We start from the raw sequence: 22,859 nt of genomic DNA on the forward strand, positions 1-22,859 counted from the left end.
AGTTGGTGGTGCACACCTTTAATCCCAGCACTTGGGAGACAGAGGCAAGAGGATCTCTGTGAGTTCAAGGCCAGCCTGGTCTACAGAGAGAGTTCCAGGACTGCTAGAGCTGTTACACAGAGAAACCCTGTCTCGAAAAAAAAAAAAAAAAAAAAAAAAAAAAAAGGAAAAAAAGCAGGTTATAAGTCAGAAAAACAAAGTGGCTCAGAGCCCTTGTGATTCGGTTTAAAAATCAGAATTATATGCCATTATATGACTTTTCTGAATCTCTTAATATAATCAATATGCACAAAGAGTTGTTTTCTAGATAGAAACTGCTGAATTTATTCAGAATGATTCAGAATTAACTTCATTCTTTATTCAACTACAAGTGATCAGAAATAGAAGTCATCCAGTGTTTATAACATATATCAGATCCCATACAGGTCTACCAGGCCCTCTAGCACAAGGTAGTGATGAAATTAATCAGCTACTAATAGGAAATGTGCTAGAAGCTTCAGGATTTTATAAGAAACACCATGTTGAAAAATGACTTTCTGTCACTTGGCAACAAGCCAAGGAAATTATAAGGAAATGTCTTACTTGTTCTTTACATAACCAAACTCCATTATCCACATGAAGTCACCCTACAGGTACCCAAAGAAATGAAATTTGGCAAATGAATGTGTTTTATTTTGCAGGGTTTGAAAAATTAAAATATGTGCGCATACACAGACATACACTCAGGATTTCAATGGACAACTGCTTTAAGTTCTGAAAAGGCTGATTCTGTATTTACACACTTACTAGAAGTTATGGCTATTATGGGAATACCTGTTCAAATTAAAACTCACAGTGCTCCAGCGTATGTCTCTAATAAAATGAAATAGCTTTTTGCATATTGTGATATAAAACACTTACAGGGATACCACATAATCCTACAGGACAAGCATCTGTAGAGAGATCTAATTGTATTTTAAAAGAGATGGATAACAAAAAATGGAGGTGGAGTAACAAAGACTCCCCCAGAGATAAACTACATAATGCTTTATTAACTTTAAATTTTTAATTGATAATGTGCAAAAAATTACAGCTGATAAAAGACATTGGATTATTGGGGGGTGAAACTGCTGAACTAAATCAATCTGCTTATTTCAAGGATCTCTTAGCTTCAGAATGGAAGGCAAGAAGTGTGTTACACTGCAAAAGAGGTTTTGCCTTTGTTTCAATAAGAGATGAAAAGCTATGAATCCCTTCAAAATTAAAGATTTCATTTGAGCAAAGGAGACCTCCTGAAAATCTTGACTGCAGACATGAAGAAAGAAACAAACAAAACAGACAAGATAAATTGCTGATCACTCTATTTGGCTGAGGGCTGGAGAGATGGCTCAACCCTCAAAGGCTAGGCTCGCAACCAAAAATATAACAGACTGGCTAAGACATGAGAACATGTCTTTGCATAGCCAATAAATCTTGTTGGCTACAGACTCCTCAGGACTTATCATGCTATTCTTTCATATGGCACAGATGAAATTTTGTATTACACTTTGGTTATACAGTCCCAACTAGCTCATAAGGAAAGGCAGATGCTTTTCCTGCTCAAAGACCAGAGAATCATCTTCAGCTGAATTGTGCAAATGCACATTCCACTGTTGGAGGAGGGTCATGCACATTGTGTTTTCAGATGCTGATTTCAGTGCCCTGACATCTGGCACTGGCATTGATATGAATGTTGAACCATCTCCTGTATCCATGTGATGTAATGAGCGTTCCCCAATTATCCCTGATTGGTTAATAAAGTTACTGAAGCCTATGACTGGGCAGAAGAGAGGTAGGCAGAGTTTAGATTCCCGGGCATGGAGTTGGGAGACCATGAGGACAGCAGGAGAAGGAACAGAGGAGCAGGATGAGAGAAAGCTGCAGAAAAAGAAGTTGCCATGGGCAGGATGGATGTTGAGCACATGGCCATGAGGACAGACTGATGGGACAAAAGAAGCCCAGAAAGGACGACCTATTGGCAAATAACTTGGGTTGTGTAGCTGAGAGATAGCTAAATAAGCTTAGAGGTTCAATGTCTGCTCAGCTCCAGGGCTTTAAGGCTTATCATAAATCTAACAAGTTTCTGTACCCTTTATTTGGAAAACAGCAGGCTAAGAAATAACTACCACTGTATTATAACCAGCAGTAATTAATATTAGTAAGATAATTAACTCCACAAGATTCCATGCATATATATACATATATGTACACACACATATATATATATGCAGAAATGTATATTACCTTTAAAAGTTTTTATGTTTACAGAGCAAAAAGACCAGACACCAAAGAAGACAAGACAAGTAGCCCAGATGATTCAGCCTCATAGACTGTCTCAATAGCTATTTCCTCAAAAATCTAATTTCAAAAAAACTTCTATATGGTCCAGACTGTTCCAGGCAGGACATCAGTTAAGCCCTGCACTTTCCCATCACACAGAGACTGGACAGCAAATGATACAGCTAGCTCTCCCAGACTTGGCCTTTATTCCAATTTTTCAGGGCCCCCAAAAGAGAACATCGTCCACAGACAGCAGGAAGCAATTTTAAGAAAGTGATACCCCAGTCCCAAAAAGTAGGATGAGTGTGTTGTGGTGGTGGGTGGTGGCTGTTTGTCATCATAAAGGGAGGTTGGTCACAAGTTGTTAATGTTCTTGGTCGGGGAGGAGACAAAGTAAAAGAGGTTAGATTCGGGGGTCTCTTTCTCTCTTTTCTTTTCTTTCCTCTATCTTTCTCTCCTACCTAATGCTAGGGGGAGAAGGAGAAGGGATGTAAAGAAAAAGGATGGATACAGGAATGATAGGATAAAATCTGCTTTTAAACTAAAGAGCAAAAAATGTACACTGGTATGGATCTTTGTATACTGATACAAATTTAAAGTTATTTTTGTTACAATAGGCTGCATATATGTTCCAACTTTTGTATAAGGTATTCTACCAGTGCAACTCATTTTAAAATGTAATGTGAAGTTCTAGTCATTAAAAGCTGCTACTACAAATCGTTTAGGATACTTAAGAAATGAAAGTTAGTAGTCAATCAAATGCATGGTCATATTAGGTACTAGATTATTTAATCACAAATAAGCTTATTTATCCTCTTGTAAATGTTTTTAAAGTTAACCAGACAGTAAATATCTAGTAACTAGCAATATTTGCCTACTCAGATATACTATAAATAGAGATGGTCTTCAAAAACCTCAGAGATATACAGAATATTGTACTTTAAAATGTTTTATTAATAAAAGGCTTTTTGACAGTGAGATATGTCAGCTCCTGGAAGCACACCCATTCTATTTCAAAGAATATGATGGGCATCAAAGAACCCCCATGTGGAGTTTGCTTCAGCTGTGGCAAGCTAGCCACTAGACAGGAAACTAGCCTTCTTGAACTGCAAACAGCATGCTGTCCAAGCTGTAGACAAGCAAAACATGTAGGAAAGTCAACTAACCAACTTTGCCAAAACAATTTAAGTAATCCTTCATAATTCCTCCTTTACAAAAAAGTCTGTCATATAATGGGCCAATTGCTAAGGAATCTTGGGTAGCCATGCAGGCAATCTACTGTCTCTGTCATTCCTATAGTTTTGGAAGCTGCTTGCTCTACTCAGGTAATATTTATCTTTCTCGGGTCTCTGATGGGGCTGAAGATTAGATAGTTACAGTCTCACATATAAACTTAAGTTGTTTTCAATTTTTAAAAATGCTTTTAGATCTAAGTAGATGATTTTAAGTTGATAAATGCAAGCTATGATTGAAATTGATTTAAGTACAGAACTTTGAACTCACCAACACAGGATAAATAGAAGAGTGCTTTCTCCAAGATTTGCCAAATACAAATGGACTGGACTTTGCAAGTGTAATTTTTACCTGATAGGTTTTTTGTTTTCTTGTTTTGTTTTGTTTTGTTTTTTGGCTTTGGTTTGGTTTTTTTTGTTTGTTTTGGTTTTGGTTTTTTATTTTGCTTTGGTTTTGTGTTGTTCTGGGATTTTGGGGGTTTTGTTTTTGTTTGGAGGGGAGGTTATTATTGTTTTGTTTAGTTTTGTTTTAAGGTTTTTCTTGGCTTTGTGATATTTATATTCCATTGCACAGACATGATATACAAATTAGTAACATGAGTTGTTTCTTAAATTCCAAACATTTGTCTAAAATCTTATTATAGCAGAGACCTAGGATATTAAAACATCAAGACTGAAATCATCCTCTAAAGTAGTTAAATGCAACACCGAAAATACTGCACATTTTAATTAAAGGAATATTAGAGGGTGGCCTCAAATGCTAACAGACTAGGTAGCAGGGCTACGTGCATCCACAATAAGTCACTGTGATCCTTAAACATATGCATATGACTATTCCTTGGGTACCCCTTCCTCTTGGAAGTACAGAATTAACACATAAAAATCCAGGCAAGTGATTTCAAGAATTTAAATTCTTCCTAGTATGTAAGCTCTACAGAAAAGTGAATCTTACCAGAGGACCCCACATATTTGCTAATTCAAATATCAAAGACACCACACTTGGAAAAAAGAAAAGGTGTTGCTTTCTTTTTTTAAGATAATGGGTTTTTTTCTTTTTATTAATTTATTCTTGTTACATCTCAATGTTTATAGATAATGGTTTTTAATTGAATTACTGAGATGAAAAGACAGTGAAGCCCTGTTTGCTACTTACATGAAAAGAAGATTTTAAAAAAACAATCACTGCACAAAATACAAAGGAGGCGGGTATGCAGTGGCATTGAATTTCTCCCTACATTTTCTTGACTGCTCAACAGCAAATTAAAGTTTCCACAGCAAATTTCTTCTCAAAATGCCGAATGGTAAAACAGCCACTGGCTTCACGCTTCTGAATACTTCAGATCGACTCTCGGCATTGCAGCTGGTAGGCAGCTGGTAGGTTTCCTTGTCATAACACACTCAGATAAATGAAGAAGCCCAGGTGGTCCACAATTTCCACGGTCACTGATCACCATGTACTCATGAATAAGGTAGGAGTGGGGCAAGTAGGTTCCAGCCTTGACGTTAATGAGTAGCTCCAACAGGTTTCTGGGTGGCATAACGATGGAAGTGTTCAGAGGAATCACATAGCACTTGTCCAGGTTAAGGTCCAAATAAGCAGTTAGTTTCTTGTTAAAGTCCTGCACAATATTGGCAGGATAGCTGTCTGCAAACTCTAGTACAGGCACGCTGATGAACTCAACGTCATCTTCCTCAAAGATCTTAATGGTCTCTTCAATCTTCTGGTAGCGAGCAGCTGGGGCATCTGCAGGAGGCTTGTTCAAGATGTCATCATCCTTGATGTACTTTAGCCCACAGTAGTTAGTACACGTCATCTGGCTGAAGGGCAAAATACTCGTACAGGTATGTTCCTCCGAGGACGACTCCGGCAACCATGAAGGCCAATCCAAAGCACATGCACCAGCTCCAGGCCCTCCTCTGTCCAACCGGGACCGCACCATTCGGGTCCTTGCAATCCACTGCCACGGCATCCTGGGGGGAGGGGGAAATGATGAGTGCGTCCTCCCTGCTCTTGGGCTGGTCCTTCTTGGCCTCCTTCTGGGCCAGTGCTGAGTTGAATGTCACCTTCACCATAGTGCGACCTGGGGCGCCTCGACAGCAAAGGGATCCCCGGTGCAGCTCAAGGCGCGATTGTGCGGTAGAGCAGCGGACTGCGGCTCAGTGTAGCGAGGATCCCGGCTTCACAGGCGTGGCCGTGGGGAGCGGCCCTGAGGAGCCTTGTTTAGTTTTTTTTTTTTTAAGACAGGCTTTCTCTGTGTAGCTTTAGCTGTCCTGGACTTGCTTTGTAGACCAGGCTGGCCATGAACTCACAAAGCTATACCTGCCTCTGCTTCCCGAGTGCTGTGATTACAAGTGTGAGCTATGGCAGATAGTTTTCATAATTGTCTTTACCATATATAGTTTATTACTGTAAGAGAAAGAGCCTTTTATTGGACTAAACTGGGGAAATGTTGGGGGATAGTTTTATGCACTGTGTATTCAGATGCTGATTTATGGGCCCAGGGATCTGGTTGCAGCCTGGATGTGGGCACTGTCATTACTATTGAAGAATCTCCTATCTCAATGTTGTGAAAAAATTGTTCTCCGTCATCTCTGATTGGTTAGTAAAGAACTAGGTAGAAAAGTTGAGGCAGGACGTGGAATCATAGGAGGGAGTCCCAGGTGGAGGTAAGAGAGAGTGAAGGAGTTACCAGGCCATGAGGAGGTCGCCATGAAGATGAAGATAGAACAAGAACAGCCAGGGAGAGACTAAGCTGGCAGGTAACGGGGCACATGGCTGGGAAGTAGACCAGGTCAGCATAGTTGAGTTAGAATAACTCAGAATCTGGCCAGGTATAGTGCTTAAAGTTTATTAATAAATGTAACAGGTCATCATGTCATTATTTGGGAGTTAGAGCAGGCGTAGAAAAACCATACTTTTAGCCAAGTGTGGTGGCGCACACCTTTAATCCCAGCACTCAGGAGGCAGAGGCAGGCAGATCTTGGTGAATTCAAGACCAGCCTGGTCTACAAAGTGACTCAGGACAGCAAAGGCTACACAGAGAAACTCTGTCTCAAAAAACCAAAAAAAAAAAAAAAAAAAAAAGAAAGAAAGAAAGAAAGAAAGGAAGGAAAGAAGAAAAGAAAAAAACCACACTTAGAATCTGTAGCTTAAAGATACCACTGCTCTTTGGAAACTTCGTCACTCAGTGATTATTAGAAAGTTGGAGAACATTTCACACACACAGACACACACACGTACGCACGCACACTGATGCATATACATGGTCAAGTTTTCAAGTCAACACACAAAAGACCAAGCTAATACACAAAGTATCTGAAATACTAGATCTCTCTGCCCTGCCAAAACAGAAAACTGAGTTACAGCTAGAAAACCAGGAGTAATTTTATCATCCCAAAGGTGAGTAAAATATAAGCTAGAAAAGTACGCAGAATCTCAAGGAGAGTACCTCAGAACCTGAAGGCGTGACTCAGGGACGGAAGCAAAAGGCCAGCCTGTTTGATTCAATTCAGTGCAAAGCTCAGAGCCTCTACGCATCTACACACCCATCCTACAGATGACTGCTGTCCAAGTATGCAACAGAGAAAGGAGCACTCACCAAACAATTAGGCATTTCCTATTTTTTTCCTTAAGGGAGGGTCTTTCTGTTATGTAGCTCTGGCTATCTTGAACTCACAGAGATCCACCTGTCTCTGCCTTCCAAATCCTGAAATTAAGGAGGGCAGGCAGGGGCAGGGACCGAGTGAGTTTGCTAAAATGGTCCTAACAGGCCTAGCTACTCAGGAAACACACTGAGACCAGGAATTCAAGGCAAACAAATACTACACAAACATATCAGCTACTTTTCCAAGGACCTAAAACTACTTCAGAAACTTTAGGAACACGCTTCACGGGTTCCATTTTAAATGTCAATGCCTATAAGTGACAAGTTAGTGGTCTGTTTGCACCTAAAAAAATCCCATCAAGATCCTACTCTCTGGCTCTTACAGATACTAAGTTAAGTCACAAACGCAAAGTACAAATCCCACAGAGGCAGGCTAAGAACTCTCAAACCAGAGCCTTATCCTCATGCACCCTTTCTCTGCAGCTGGGAGGACAAGACAAGCCTCAGACCTGGGAAACAGGACCAGCCAAACACTCACTGGCCCGCCTATTGCCTTTTCTACCCAAGATATTTATCCCTTAACACCATGTTGTTACTACAGGTGGCAGAAATCAAGGTGCAAAAGTTACTTAGATCCCTCTCCCGTTTTTTCTGTTTTGTAGAGTCATCGGGTACTCTGTTATACCAGTTAGTGTGTTAAAACAGGAATTCCTTGTTATCTAGTCCCAGCCCCATCCTTATTGTAGGGATTACCTTTGACATACACACCCTGAGCACTCATGAGATTCTGACATAGTTAAATTGTTGCCTCCTTTCCAACTTGAGAGAAAGAGCTCTACCAGCGTGTATGTGGAAAGAAGCAAGACTCTGAGGTTAGACATGGTGAGAATTCCCCAGGAGGAAGAGCTGCTCTGTTCTTACTTCTTTGTTACATAGGTGTGGACACAAGATAGTAAAGGAAAAAATGCAGAAGACAAGAGTCCAACATCAGCTGCCCTCTGACCTCTCATAGTCCTAGCATATTGTCAACAAAGCACTGATTTCATCATCAAAGGCCATAAGGGCAGCCTTTTGCTACCCAGGAAAGGCAACTCCATCTGCCCAACTCTGCAGGGTCCCAGTGTAGTCACCTACATCCACATCCATGACCCCCACACACATTCTGCCCCATTTATAATTCCATCACCAAGAAAGAGAGGCAGAGCTGAAGATACCTATGTATACCTATAAGAGATATATACAAAAGAACCACTAGTTAAAAGACGGCTCTGTGGGCTGGGGAGATGGCTCAGTGTTTAAAGCACGTGCTGGGTAAACATGAGGACTGGAGTCCAGACCCACAGAACCTAATAAATGCCAGGTGAGCATAATGGCCCATCTATAATTCTAATCTGGGAAGGCAGAAGCAGGGGATCCCAGAGCAAGCTGGCTATCAAGGTTTATCATGTGGATAAGTTTGAGGTTGATTGAGAGACCTCAAGACTCCACACATGTGAAATCAACCCTCCATGTACACACACATATATACACCCTTAAACAGGAAAAAAAATATGTATGCATACACATGTATATCACACACATAAATACATGAAAATTGAAAAAAATAAATTAAAAGATCTAATATTTGACAATCCAATCTAATGAAGATGGATGCAAAAACATTGTTTAAAAAAATGTAGCAACCAAAAGCAAGCCAATAACTTAACTTTGAGCATGCTAGCAAGCAAGGAAACACAATCAATTACAAAACACATTTTTCTTTTTTTCTTTTGATTATAAAACCAAAGCACATCAATTCCTCAGAAAGAATATTAATAATTTACCTGAAATTTATTTAAGCCACAAAACGGACCAAGGATACAATCAAATTCTTCTAAAATACTTTGTGAACCTTCACAAAATTCAAGGACTGAACTTGCACAGACTCTTTGCAGTAAAATGCCTATGCTTGGACTTCCTCATACAGTGTGTCCAATGTTTATGATCTTACACAGAGTTTGACATTTATTCAATGAAGTCCCAATAGCCCCTCAAGGAAGGAGGTATTTCCATAGGGCAGTTCCTTTCCTCCGAAACCTGTGACTGCACAACAGAGATAAGTCTGCAAAGAACCAAAACCTGGGTAGAATGGGGTAGGAAGCAGCTAATAGAGAGCTGAGGCAGGAGGATCCCTTGAGTCCAAGAAATCAAGCCACCCTGGGCAATGAGACCCTATCTGAAAAAAACACGGGGGTGCGGGGGTGGGGGTGCAGCAGGCGGGAAGGTCAGTTGAGATTATGTCAAAACGTGCCTACGTGGGAAGTTGGGGCATGTTTCCCGTAGGGCTTTAAAAGCATAGAGCCCCAGAAATCCTACGACGACCTCAGGGAAGCTTCAAGAAGATTATCTGCCATCTGCGTGGAAGACAGACTAGGAAAGAAGGCTGGGAAGACGGGTGAGTGAGAGAGTAGACGTGAGCAACCCAGGAAAGGAAAGCCAGTTTGAAGGCTGCAAAGTCCCAGTCTGCTGGTAAGTCACAGCTGGGGAAAAGGCTCAATCGTGAGGAAGGAACATCGCTAGGGAAGGATGGTGAAGAGAGGCGGGAAAGATCGGCCTGAGCAAACGCCATATCTGGCCTGCCATCTGTTTGTACAATCAGAAACTGATAGGCTTTTACATGTTCAAGACAAGTAGAAATACAGATTTCAGTGTCAGCACGTAAAGCTCTGGACCTCTGCACGGGCTGGTTTACATGCTGCCCAGCTGTCTGTGGGAATGCCACAAACACAGAACCAGCAGTTATAACACATATTGTGTGCTCCCTGAAGCTGAGGAACACGTTATTGAGAAAAGTAGAGGGAGCTGGAGAGATGGCTCAGAGGTTAAGAGCACTAGCTGCTCTTCCAAAAGTCCTGAGTTCAATTCCCAGCAACCACATGGTGGCTCACAGCCATCTGCAATGAGGTCTGGTGCCCTCTTCCTGGCATGCAGGCAGAATACTGAATAAATAATAAATAAATAAAGTTTTAAGAAAAGGAAAGCAGAGAAACTGTCCATCAGTGTGGTCATGGGTCAGAAAGAGATGGCATCAGTTTTGGTGCACTTAAATGTGAGGTGTCAGCAAGTCACCAGGCCAAAAGACTGGCAGCACAGGGGCTGCTTCTACACCTGCCCTCGCTCCCTCCTACCACCTTCTGCTGCTTCTTGTACTCACTTTCCAGGCCTTTGCCAAAAGGTTGTCACTTCTGAGTTGTGCCCATTTCCTGCCCCCTGCACAGCCTCTATCTCCTCACTAATATGTTCTACTCCTCTCTCCAACATCTGAAGCCACCCTGAAATTATTTATTGACATGTTTGCTCCTTCAGGGCAGGGACAGTGCCTCGTTCAGCCAAGCCCTTGTCACAAGTGCCTATGCCTCTTGTTCCCAATGCTTTGAACAGAGGTGAAATGGCTCAACCAGTGGTTGGGACAGAAAGAGCAGAGAGGAAAAGATAAACAGAAAATTAACTGGGCCCAGGCAAAAGTGGACGATCTACATGACCTTCAAAACACATGAACGTTGCGGAGAACCTCACTGGAGAAAGGGAAGCAATCAGAGGACGAAAACCCAAGAAGTACACAGACACAAGAGAAAAGAGCGCACGCTGTGCCTCAGACACCAGATGACAGTGGGCTGGCATCTGCCGACAAGGAGCTTTTACATAGCAAGGGCAGGGGGAAAGGCACCAATACATGGCTAAACGGTGCCTGTGATCTCAAGGGCACAATCTAGAGTCTGAAGATAGCAGTCTGTTTACAAAGGGTTAAAGAATGAGTAGGTGGAAGGAAATGAAAAGATTTCAAGACATTTGGCAGCAGACTGAGGAAGTGGAGAGAGGCCCCCAGAAGCAGTTGGTGAGACTTAGAATCCTATATTCTTTTTCTTTTTACAAGTAATGATACCAGCCCCAGTTTAGAACCTTCAACTTCCTCTGTTACCATTCTTTTTTTTTAATATTTTATTATTTTTTTTTTTAATTTAAAAAAAATTTTTTTTAATATTTTTTATTTTTTTATTTAATTTTAATGTATGTGCGTTGGTGTGAGGGTGTCAGATCTTGGAGTTACAGTGGTGAGCTGCCATGTGGGTGCTGGGATTGAACTCGGGGCCTTTGGAAGAGCAGGCAGTGCGCTTAACCACTGAGCCATCTCACCAGGCCCTGTTACCATTCTTGAAAGCCCAAAGTTATATGAACAAGAATGCACTGCCTGATCATGTGCCCATCGACCTCACAACCCAGCTCCTTCCCCTTTCTCTCTGTATATAGCACAGGATGTCCGTCCTACCTCGGAGCCTTCACATGCGCTGCTTTTTTTCTAGCCAGAGTCGTTTTTTGTTTGTTTGTTTTGCGAGACAGGGTTTCTCTGTGTAGCCTTGGCTGTGCTGGACTCACTTTGTAGACCAGGCTGGCCTCAAACTCACAGAGTTCCTCCTGCCTCTGCCTCCCGAGTGCTGGGATTAAAGGTGTGCGCCACCATGCCTGGCCTAGTCAGATTCTTTATGTGTGTGCACGTATCTGTGTGTGCACATGTCTGTGTGTGTACATGTCTGTGTGTGTACATGTCTGTGTGTGTACATGGTGGGCAGAAGGTAACATCTGATGTCTTTCTTAGTCACTCTCCACCTTGGCTTTCTATTTTAAAACGTGCACTCATGCGCACGCAAGCGCGCACACACACACACACACACACACACACACACAGAGAGAGAGAGAGAGAGAGAGAGAGAGAGAGAGAGAATGGACATGTGAGTGGACAACCTGCAGGAGTCTGTTCTCTCTTCCACCATGTGGATTCTGGGTATAGAGCTCAGGTTCTCAGGCAGCAAGCCCCTTTTACACACTGGACCATCTTCATAGAAAGAATGCTTTCTTAAACTCTTAGCACAGCCTATTTCACCTTTCAGGTCTTAGTGTACAAAAAACTTACTGCCCAGACCCCGCTTCCTTCTTACGGTTCCATCTTTGTCTTATAAGCAACTAGAGAGCTCCACTGACACTCAGCATAAACATCACAAATACGTGTGTAACTGCGAAATTGCTGTCTTTTCAATTACAAGAGACCTAAAGGACAGAGTCAGGCCAACTTTGTTTTCACATATCAGTATCTACACAGAGCTGTTAAATCGTGAAGTAGAAAACCTAAGAACAGTTTTATATTGGGCAGCTTGTGTATCAGAAACGGTCTTACTGCCTAAAGCCACAGCAAGAAGATGTACTTTCTCTGTACAGGCTAATTCAACCTATGACCCCGCCTTTCGACATCCAAGCAACCTGAGTGGAAGAATCTGTAGACAAGCAAGTGACAAGCTGTGTAAAGTGCCAGCAGACATCAGCTGAGTTTCCCCATGAGGCAACACATGCACGGTGGTCAACAAGTCAGGCAGCATTTTAGAGGGCCTCCGGCAGGACAAAATCAAGCAGTATGCAGAACTCAGGCAAAACATACCTCCTTTAGTCTAAGTTATGTAAATTAATCCTAAAAATCCTTTTTTTTTTTTTAAATCCTGAGTTTGGGGAAAAAATTATCTTTATAATGCAAACTTCAACTACCAGCCTTCCTGTGTGGGGCCAAAATCAACTTAAAAAACAAGATTTTTTCCACCGGAAGATACACATTTAGCAAGCACTAGCTCGCTAGCGCGCTCTCTCTCTCTCTCTCTCTCTCTCTCTCTCTCTCTCTCTCTTCTCTCTCTCTCTCTCTCTCTCTTTCCCCCTCCCTCCCTCTCCCTCTCCCTTCACTCTGTGTGTGTGTGTGTGTGCACGCACGCGTGTGTATCTGTCTGTCTGTCTGTCTGGGTGTGTGTGTGACTCAGACATACCACCAGCACAAATTCTAAAGACATCATTTTACAAACGGGTCTGCCTATGTCTCTCTGCCAGCAAAGCAGGAAAGATTATTTTAAATTCTACTAATTGAAAAAAAATTGCTATAAATTATAGCCTTGCCACGGTCAGAGTAAATTAATTATAAAAACTATGCGAACAAGCCCACAGATGTAATCATGGCTAATTAGTGAACTGCTGTCAGTTCTAATACCCTTAAGCTCTTTATGATGTTATTAAAAAGAGATAGTTGCATTCGTTACAAATTGTTCTTATTTCTGCTTTGTGTAGTCAGACCAGGCTATGTCATCCAACATATCTGAAAGGATTATATCTAAGTTTACTATTTAACTCTCTCCATGCAGTCTTTGCATAGGTTCAGGTGAACTCTCCTTTGCCCACTGCCCTCCACAAAGCAGACAGGGGTCTTTTGTCTTTCTCAATTTTAAATGAGAAGACAAGAAAAGATTCAGTTAAACTTTTGTTCATACACGTTGCTGTAAAAGCACATGGATAAGAACATGGCTGGAGAAGTGGGTCAGCAGTTAAGAGTACTAGCTGCTCTTCAGAGGACCTGGGTTCGATTCTTAGTGCCTTCAGGATGGTTCACAGCAGCCTACACGGGATCTGGCCTTTGCAGACTCCTGCGTGCGCACACTGGACAAAAATTCACGAAGCAAAATATAATAATAATAATAATAATAATAATAATAATAATAATAATAATAATAGTAATAATAGGAGAAGAAATCTCTAAAATAAAAAATGAAAAGAATGGTATCAAGACTGCTGTTCAAACCACGTGTTCTTTTATCTTTTTTTCTCTCACCAAGGAGAGAGAAGATTATTTTTGTTTGTTTTGAAAGGGAGACTCAGACAGCCTGGGCCCACGCAAGTTCTGTGCAGCTGAAAATGACCCTGAACTCTTCTTCCTGCCTCCATTTCCAAGTGCTACAGTTACAAGTGTATACTACTGTGCCTCGCCTATTTTTTTTTCTTTTTACAAATACCTAAATTCAATCAATTACTCCAAAAAGAATATCACTAAGAATGAGATAAATATCTCTATGTGTACATACACATAACTAGGAGAAAGGAGCGTAGCTCTTGCTTCATTAAAGTATGATATATAAACAAAGCAGAAACTGTACAGTAGGAAACAACATGCATTTTTAAGTTCCTTTAAATTCCTATAAATCTTTAGGCAGCAAAGCTCCTTGGAACATTATCCCTTTATATAATGTTTAATTTTAACACATCTCTAAAGGCATCATTTAACAAGCAGGTCTACCCGTGTCTCTCCGCCAGCAGCCCACCATTGGTAGCGCACACGGAATCAACAAAAGCTAAACAGCACTCTCATACTAGTTTTCCAAGATGCCCAGCGCATTCCTCCCAAGTTGGATCTTGAACTTACATAAAAACACCTTTCTCATTGTTTTCATTTTAAAGAAATAATGGAAAACAATTTATCTAACTTGCACGCTGTTAACATAAACAAATTCCCCATCAATGTAAACTGTCTTCATTACCACCAACACTTTTTTTTTCAAATTTACCCACTGTTAACAGAAACCTTTCAAATACACACTATATCCAGTACTCTTAAAAGTTAAAAAAAATAAGACAACTAGAACAGTTTTTCTTCAAAGTATGTGCTGATAAAATTCCAAAATTTTTAGTAGTCCCTCAATCCTCAAATAAACTTAGAGGTAGTAGATACTGTCTCTACCCCAGATTGTGGATAAGCAACAGCCATAACTTGTTCTCAGAGCTGACTCCAAGGTCCAGGTTTAGAGCCTCCAAACAGACAATTAAAAACAAGAAAAGGTTTTGGGGAGACAGCTCACTGTTAAAAGCACTTCCAGAGGACCACAGTTCAGCTCCCAGCACCCACACCAGGCAGTTCAAACCCCCGTTACTCCAATTTTACTAGTCATCTTCTGGCATCTGTGGGTACCTGTTCAGTGCCAGACATTTACACAGACAGGATATCCACAAAAATGAAAATAAACCTTTACAGAAATAAAAAAGAACAAGGCTAACATGCAATAAAGAAATCTATGCTCTTCTACTGGAGGTTTAAAATGGCCTGTCAGTCTCCCTCAGCTTGGACTCTAGGTACTAGGGTCCCCCACAACAGTTGTTTTCGACCCATTCCCTCGGTAAAGAAAAGATTCCTCACTGTATTTTCATTCTAAGAAAACATCTCTTTGAATCTGTTCTGGAGAGAATCTGAGAACAGCTTCTTATGCTGTCTTTGCTCACTACTTACACACCAGCCAACCCCTAAGCAAGGTGTATGACGTGGCATCTTCAGCTACAGACCTGAACTCTCCCTCCGTTTCACTCACGCTCTACAACAAGAGCCCTCCTGGATGCTCTCCTCATCTTTACCAGTATCAGCTGCCGCGCTGTATGGTCACAGTGACAATTTCAAGCTGTTACCCTGTTTATCCTGGGTTTCCTCTGCAATAAGTGTCCCAGGCTGTTTACTCGGGCTGTGCTCTTGCTCTGCGTTTTCCTACCACTTCTCAATCACTAAGACAAAAGTTAAGCCTGTGCCTCTGAGGATGTGCGCCTTCCTGCACGGATTCTCAGTTGTAACTATGCCAGTCTCTTATGGTTCCTTATATTTAATCTTTGATTGGCTTAAAAACCAGTTAAGTTGTCGGAGAACTTGATAACGTTAAAAACAAGTTAAAATGGTTTCTGCTGTACTACAGGGAAAGCGTATATGGACTGCTTGCCACCTAGTTTGACTCTAGGCACTTCCTGTTTCCTGGTAGACTCCAGAAGAAGTGATAAATGGTAGATAAATAAAGCATTCTTGGTGCTGGGGAGAAGGAAAGGGGGGCATAGCACTAGGTAGAAGCTTACCCTGCACGGAATTCAAGTGTTTCACAGTTCTTCCATTTGCTCCCTTTAATCTTAAGCCCAAAAACCTCACATGCTCTCATCTTCCGCACTCATCCACTGGACAGAGGCCACAGTCCCTGACCTCTTCCTGCGCACAGACTCAAGAGCCTCTGCTAACTAGATGACCCAAAACTGCCTCACCGCCTCCTGCTCCCTAGATGACTAGGCTCTAATCAGTGCATGCAAATAAGTCTGTCATGCACCTTTTGAACATGCCCACCTTTGCCTCACGCCTTTGTTTATACTGTATGTCCTCCTAGTATCCCAGCCTACCTCAGAACAAGGGCACTCACACTCATCAAGGGCCTACTCACACGAAGCCTCTTCAAAACCACTGTATGCCAGGTGCAGTCGTGTGTGCCCTGAGCAGCAGCTATTTGGAGGCTGAGGCAGGAGCACATGGGACTAAGTGTGCCAGCTCATCATACGCCAATCGCAGGTGTTCCTTGGGAGCCATCCACCTTGTGTTTTAAGACAGTATCTCAAAAACAATGCTAAGAGTCAGGAGTGGTGGCACATACTTTTAATCCCTGGACTTAATCCCAAGGAGACAGACAGCTCTCTGTGAGTTCAAGGCCAGCCTGGTCTAACATAGCAAGTTCTAGGACAGCTAGGGCTAGATAGAGACCCTGTCCCAAAGGGGTGGAGGGGGGACAGGACCTCTTATTCAGACCTGGAGCTCACCCATTTGGCTAGCTTGGCTGGTCAGCAAGTCCCAGCAACCCTCTCTCCTGCGCTGGAATTACAAACACATGCCGCTGCACCCAGTCTTTTATGTGAGTGCTGGAGGTCAGACGCAGGCCTCATACTTGCACTGCAAGCACTTAACCCACTCAGCCACCCACCAACTCCACCCCCATGTCTTTTTAAAAAGCACTTGAGAAAGGCTCTAGGCAGGGTTGAGCTCTCCCAAGAGGTTCTAATAGTCTTTAATTTCCACCTCGGCTGGAGCACCACTCACACTGTTAAAAGCTATGTATAGCAAGCTTATTTCCACATGAGCTGTGCCTCAGGCATCTGCCAAGCACTTAACATGTACCAAAAGATGTCTGTATATAAGAAAAAATGATGAATTGATTTGCAATATATTAAAAAGGAAAAATAAAAACAAAAAACAGAAGCTATTCCTTACTCTTCAGATTACAAAGGAGTACTCTGAAGATTTGCAGGGACATTCTACAACCACAGGACAGGACTTACTCAGTCCACATGCATAACCCACACCACCAAAACTGGGTACACCCACAAAGTTTCTCTACCAGGCTTCACTCTACGAAGGCAGTGATTCCTATGTATTTTAATTCATGTATTCACTCTTTCTGACTATATCAGTAAGACACCAATAGATATTTACTGATTAATAAATGGATAAGCAAAATGCCATGTGAATGTGGATGCTAAATAAACCAGTTACATAGATTTAAAACATCTCAGCAAATATCAGCTGTCTTCTGACTAGGGTACACTTAAAAGAATTTTCCTGTTGGCTCCTATCTCTAGTCCCAGCACTTGGGAGGCTTAAGGCAGGAGGATCACAAGTTTGAGGACACACAGTGAGTTCCAGACTACCCTGAGCTAGAGGAAGACCCAGACTCAAAACAACAATTGATGTTTCTTTCTTTTGCTACTAATATACATCTTGCCTTGGGGCTCAGGGATCTATTCCGAGTACCGAGGAATGGTGTGTGCTCCAACCAGCTGTGAAGAAGCACACATCATAAAACCTCAAGTGGAAGCATCACAGAAGGGACCTTTATGTTTTCTTCTTTCTGACTGCCTCAAACTGCCAAATCTGTGGGTGTACTTCAAAGGCAAGTACATTCACAGGAATGCTTTTCCTACCCCTGAAACGCCAGAACTTCAACATGGCAACTGTTTCAAACCATGTTACCAGAAAGTTTTTGTTGACACCAGAAGCTACAGTGGCGTACCTCTCTGAGGAAGAGAATACTAAGTGGAAGAAGGACTAAAGACAAGGCTTGGCACTTAGCACAAAATACATTAACACCAATGAGTCAATGTCTCTGTCCCTTGCACTACAATGTTTTTGTAGGAAAAGATCTCTTTCTATCTATCCCAGGCTGATCCCAGAGTCCTGAATCCAAGTGCTCATCCTGCCCCAGCCTCCCAAGTACCTGGGCTACAGACGTGCACCACACACACCTAGGTTGGTAGGAATTATTTAAAGAGGGAAAATGGAGAGCACAGAAACAAATGGCACTCCCCTCATCCACTCAGCCAACAGCTCTACTCCCTTCTATGGTAAGTCTTCTTCCAATTTTAACCACGCTCAAGAAAATGTGGAAAGGATGGGACTGCCTTTAAGTGGGAACGGCAGCAGAGCAGAGGAGAGCTTTTTGTCCTCTACTTACTACATTCTTAGATTTTTCAATTTTCCTACAGTGAATTTCCTCCTTGTCATGAAAATAAGCTTTGTGTTTAAAAGAGGCAGGGGAGAACAACAAAAAGATGTTCTACCCAGAAAACTAAGCATACTAAATAAATCCCTTACTCCAAATACAAAAAAAAATCTAAACATTAAATCATCCCCCTGCTCAGAGATAGACTCATCCTCTTCCTGCCCAGCTTCCACTGTACCTAGCTCTTCGCAACAGCTCTAGACTGTACGTCTTTTGGTTTCCACACATTATGTTAGCACTACTTACCTGGCCTCCCCACAAAGACTGCAAAATAACTAACCCAAGAGCTTTTGCTTCTTTCTAGAACAGAGAAGCCGGTGCCAGAAATAAAAGAACTTGCCACAACATGAGCCTCAATATTACTTTTCTCCCCTGGCACCACTGACATTTTGAGCCAGGTCATACTCTGTCCCAGGAGGGGTTGCCACGTGCATTGCTGAGTGTTTAACAGTACACCCAGTAGATACCACCTTCTCCCCCAAGGTGCAGCTTCCGAAACGCCTCAGAAAATATCAGCGTCCCCCTGAGCATGAAATTTTCCAAGCTGTTAACCACTAGTGTGTTAGATTCATCAAGGTTCCTTCAGGCACCTCCATCCTATGGCAAGGCTCCCTGAGCCATTAAGCCATAGTACAGCAGAGATCAGAAGTCGCTTGCTCAGCTAGATTCTGCTTACATAACCCATTCTCTGCCCACTTGAAATTTTCTAAGTGAAAAAAAAAATTTTTTTTTAACTTTTATGTGAGGGTCTTGGATGCCCTGGAACTGGAGATACAGACAGGTGTGAGCCACTATGTGGGTACTGGGAATTGAACCCAAGTCCTCAGGAAGCGTTGCCAGTGCTGTTAACCACTGAACCGTCTCCCCAGCCCTGCGAAAATTAATTTTTAAAAATTCTTTGCACAAAGCCAGGCGTGGTGGCACGCGCCTTTAATCCCAGCACTCGGGAGGCAGAGGCAGGCGGATCGCTGTGATTTCGAGGCCAGCCTGATCTACAGAGTGAGTCCAGGACAGCCAAGGCTACACAGAGAAACCCTATCTCACAAAAAAACAAAAACACCCCCCAAAACATGGGCTTGAATCTACATATATTCTAAGTAGTTGTTTCATTTGTATTTCTCTCCAAATATATGTTACTTCAGGTTATTCAAAAGAAACAGAACGATGTCTTTTGGACAGTTTAAATCTGTGCCTGGTAATGTGCTGTTGAAATCCTTCTCCTTTTTAGAACCGCTGCTATTTGTAAAGTGAAGCCTGTTTAAACTGGCAGACGGCACAGTCCTCTTTAGAAGCCCCAAGGTTAAGTCCCCTTGTGTCATTCCTGTAAAAGCAACCCGATCATCAAAACTCTGTATTTTTCACTAGCTTTTCAAAGCAGGCTCCCGAGTTGAAACGATTTTATAGCCTAACTCCTCCTAGCACCTTAAATTTGTAAAAGGTGGATACCAAGTGGCCAGAAAGATAATGATCTTCTGGGTAAGGCAAACTGATACTAACACTTGCCTTGCCTAAATTACAAGAAAATGGAATATGGTTAAGTCTTGGGAAATGTATTAGAATATTGCACCAATCTCTAATTGACTTGCTTTCTAATATCATTTCTCAAAGACAGTAAATAGTGTACCGTGACATGGGATTTAAACAGTTTAAACTAGCTGTATTCAATGTAAAAAAATAAATAAATAAATAAATAACAGAGAAATCTGAGAACCCCCCCCCTCCTAAAAGTATAGCAATGAAGAGAGGCTGAAATACAAAGTACCTCATTAATATAATACACAAAATTAAGTTATAACTACTATTTATAATGGCCACACTCCCTCCAGGATGAGGTATCTGTTTCTTTCAACATGATCTAGATCCATACAAAAGAGACATTAACTCCATATTACAAAGCATGTTATACCAGAACTGTCTATGATGCTGGCTGGCAGTCTCCATTAACCTTCACCACAAAGTACAAAAGAACAAATTGATCCTTTAGTGAAAAGTATCCCCTGGATGTTGGAAAACTGAAGCCAGGAATGAAGTGACTTGCCAAATCTTATTTTTTAACACACACACACACACACACACACACACACACACACACACACACAAGATCTCTCAACTTGGGCCTTACTGACTGACATTTTGAGCCGGATCATACTTGTTTCACACAGCCCCACATCCTAGCACTTGGAAAACATCAGAGCTTCCACAATCAAAAGCAATAGGCCAACACAAAATGTGCTTTTTGAAAGAGAGGACCAAAGATTTAATCAATATAAAGAGTTCATCTTTTTTTTTTTTTAAGTTTTTTACACTGCATACATGTCCACACATAACTCAAATATTTTCTTTTGAAAAGGGAGGACAACACCCAAAGACTAGATAATTATATCTAATTGTCTCCACATTCTACTTATTTAACGACCCAAGTTTTTATGCCCTGAAAGAAGTAATGGTAATTTTACACTACCGTAAATACCTGCGATTGATCTCTACGACTGGGGAGGAATTTTAATAGCATGGACACTGATGTATCGAAGCAGAGGCAGAAGACAGGTCACAGCCACGAATTAGGGCACGGTCCTTGTCTCCGGAAAATCACAAAGAATACACCTCCGAAGAGGGTACACAGGCACCTGGTGATAACCACACCTCTGCTCTAGTCTCCCTAAAGAACTTCCTTCGTAAACACGAATCCCGGGAGCCTAGGAGTGCCTCCAGAGGGGCGCCGACTGCATCTGAGGCAGCCGGGGCTGCCGCGCGGAAGCAGTGCCGAGAGTTAGGGAGCCACAACAGACACTGGTCCCAGTTTCGATAAACCTGGTCCCTTTGGGTTGGACCTGCAGTGCCCTCTCCCCAGTCCCTTCGCCCGTGGCCCGCCATCACGCTGCTTTCCGGCAAGCTGCGGTCCGGAGTTCCCGGGCGCGCCCCACGCAGTCCCGAACCCCAGAAAGTCCCGTGGCAAGAGTCGACCAGGCGGGACGCCGGCCACGACCCGCGGTGACTCCTGCGGTCGGGCTGCTGCGGCGCTGGAGGCTGTCAGCGTGCAGGCCGCGGGGCCATAAACAGGATGTCGGCGACGCGGGCCGCTGTTAGCAGAGCGGCCCTCCCCTGCCCTCCCGGCCGCCACCAGGAAATCCCCACTCCGGCCGCCCTGGCCGCCCCGCTCCGCGCCCCCCGCTCGGTCCCCGAGCTGGCCCAGCTGCCGCCTCCACCTCCCGACCGTGACACTCACCACTTCCGTGTGCACCGGGCCGCGCGGCTCCTTGGCGCAATGTCCGTCCGGGTCCGGCGTCTGGCTGGCCACTCGGCCAGCTGTGCGGGGCCCGGCGTGGACACCGGCGACCGAGGAGAGGCACCGAGAGGACAAGCGAGGCTGGGCGCGGGCCCGCAGCGCGTCAGCGGCTGCCGGCTACTCCGCGGCTGCGACGGCCTGCCGTCTCTCCCCGCCGCACCGGCGCCCTGCCCCTCCCCGCAGGCCCCGCCCCCCGGAGAGCCCGCCCCCGTTGGCTACGCCCCCTCGCCAGCCTACCTTCCGTGACGTCAGAAGCTGCCCCACAGTGGGGCGGGGTCTGAGGACCCCTGCGTCTCCGCCTACTCGACACGCCCCCATCCGGTCTGGCACGCGCGCTAGTGTCCCAACTAGCTTCCTCTTAACAGCTTGTAAGAATTGAACTCAAACTGGGTGTGAAAGCATACTGCTTTAATCCTAGCACTCCAGGAGGCAGAGGCAGAGGCAGGAGGATCTCTGTGAGATGTCCTGCCTCAAAAAAAAGAAAAAAAAGAAAAGAAAGAAAGAAAGAAAGAAAGAAAGAAAGAAAGAAAGAAAGAAAGAAAGAAAGAAATGAACGCACACAGGAAATGAGATTATCAGAATTTGCAGCCCCGCTGAAGTAACCTATGCCCTTGCAGGCATTATCTCTGTCTTTACCTCCTCCAAGTCCCAGGCACGCTAGAGGAGGGCTCAAGAGAGACTTGCTTAGCAAGAATATCAGTCACTTTGCCCCTTGCTGCGTTAAAATATGTGACAAAAGCAAGTTAAGGAAGGAAAGGTTTATGACGCCCGCGCCATTGGAGAGGTTCCAGACCATCATGATGAGGAAGTCGTAATGACAGAAACTTGAGGTGAAAAGTCATGTTGCTCTCATGGTCAGGAAGAAGAGCTAACAAATGCTTGTGCTAGCGTTCTCCTGAGCCTTAAGTACAGGACCCCAGCAGATGGAGTGGTGCTGCCCACAGATAACGTGGACTTTGTCTTCGTTATCTTAATCTAGATAATCCGCAAGGGCACAGCCAAGGGGATAACCTAGTCTACATAATCCCTCACAGACTTGGTCAAAGCCTGTCTTCCATGTGATCCTAATCTAGATAATCCTCAAGGCCATGGCCAAGGGATAACCTAATCTATGTCATCTTTCACAGGCTTGGCTGGTCTCCTAGGCGATTTTAATTGCCAAATTGACAGTACTAACCATCATAAGGACTTACTAGGAGAAAACAAACCTCAAGCTTTGACAAGTTTCTTCAGGCCTAGCCAAGTTCTCTGTAAG

The 22,859-nt window shown here is 43.2% G+C and overlaps 1 protein-coding gene and 1 pseudogene across 1 annotated transcript in view; both read right to left on the reverse strand.

The window, feature by feature from the left end:
* The window catches only part of Jak1 (Janus kinase 1), a 129,213-nt gene extending 107,475 nt beyond the window's left edge, over nucleotides 1-21,738 (reverse strand). Inside the window, exon 1 of the mRNA XM_051164747.1 lies at nucleotides 21,545-21,738. The gene's annotated coding sequence lies outside the window, so the exon portion shown is untranslated. The remainder of the gene's footprint in view (nucleotides 1-21,544) is intronic.
* On the reverse strand, nucleotides 4,780-5,603 carry LOC127199071 (integral membrane protein 2B-like; annotated as a pseudogene).
* Nucleotides 21,739-22,859: the final 1,121 nt, after the last annotated feature.

Source organism: Acomys russatus, chromosome 2 (assembly GCF_903995435.1).
Source record: "Acomys russatus chromosome 2, mAcoRus1.1, whole genome shotgun sequence".
NCBI classification, from domain to species: Eukaryota; Metazoa; Chordata; class Mammalia; order Rodentia; family Muridae; genus Acomys; species Acomys russatus.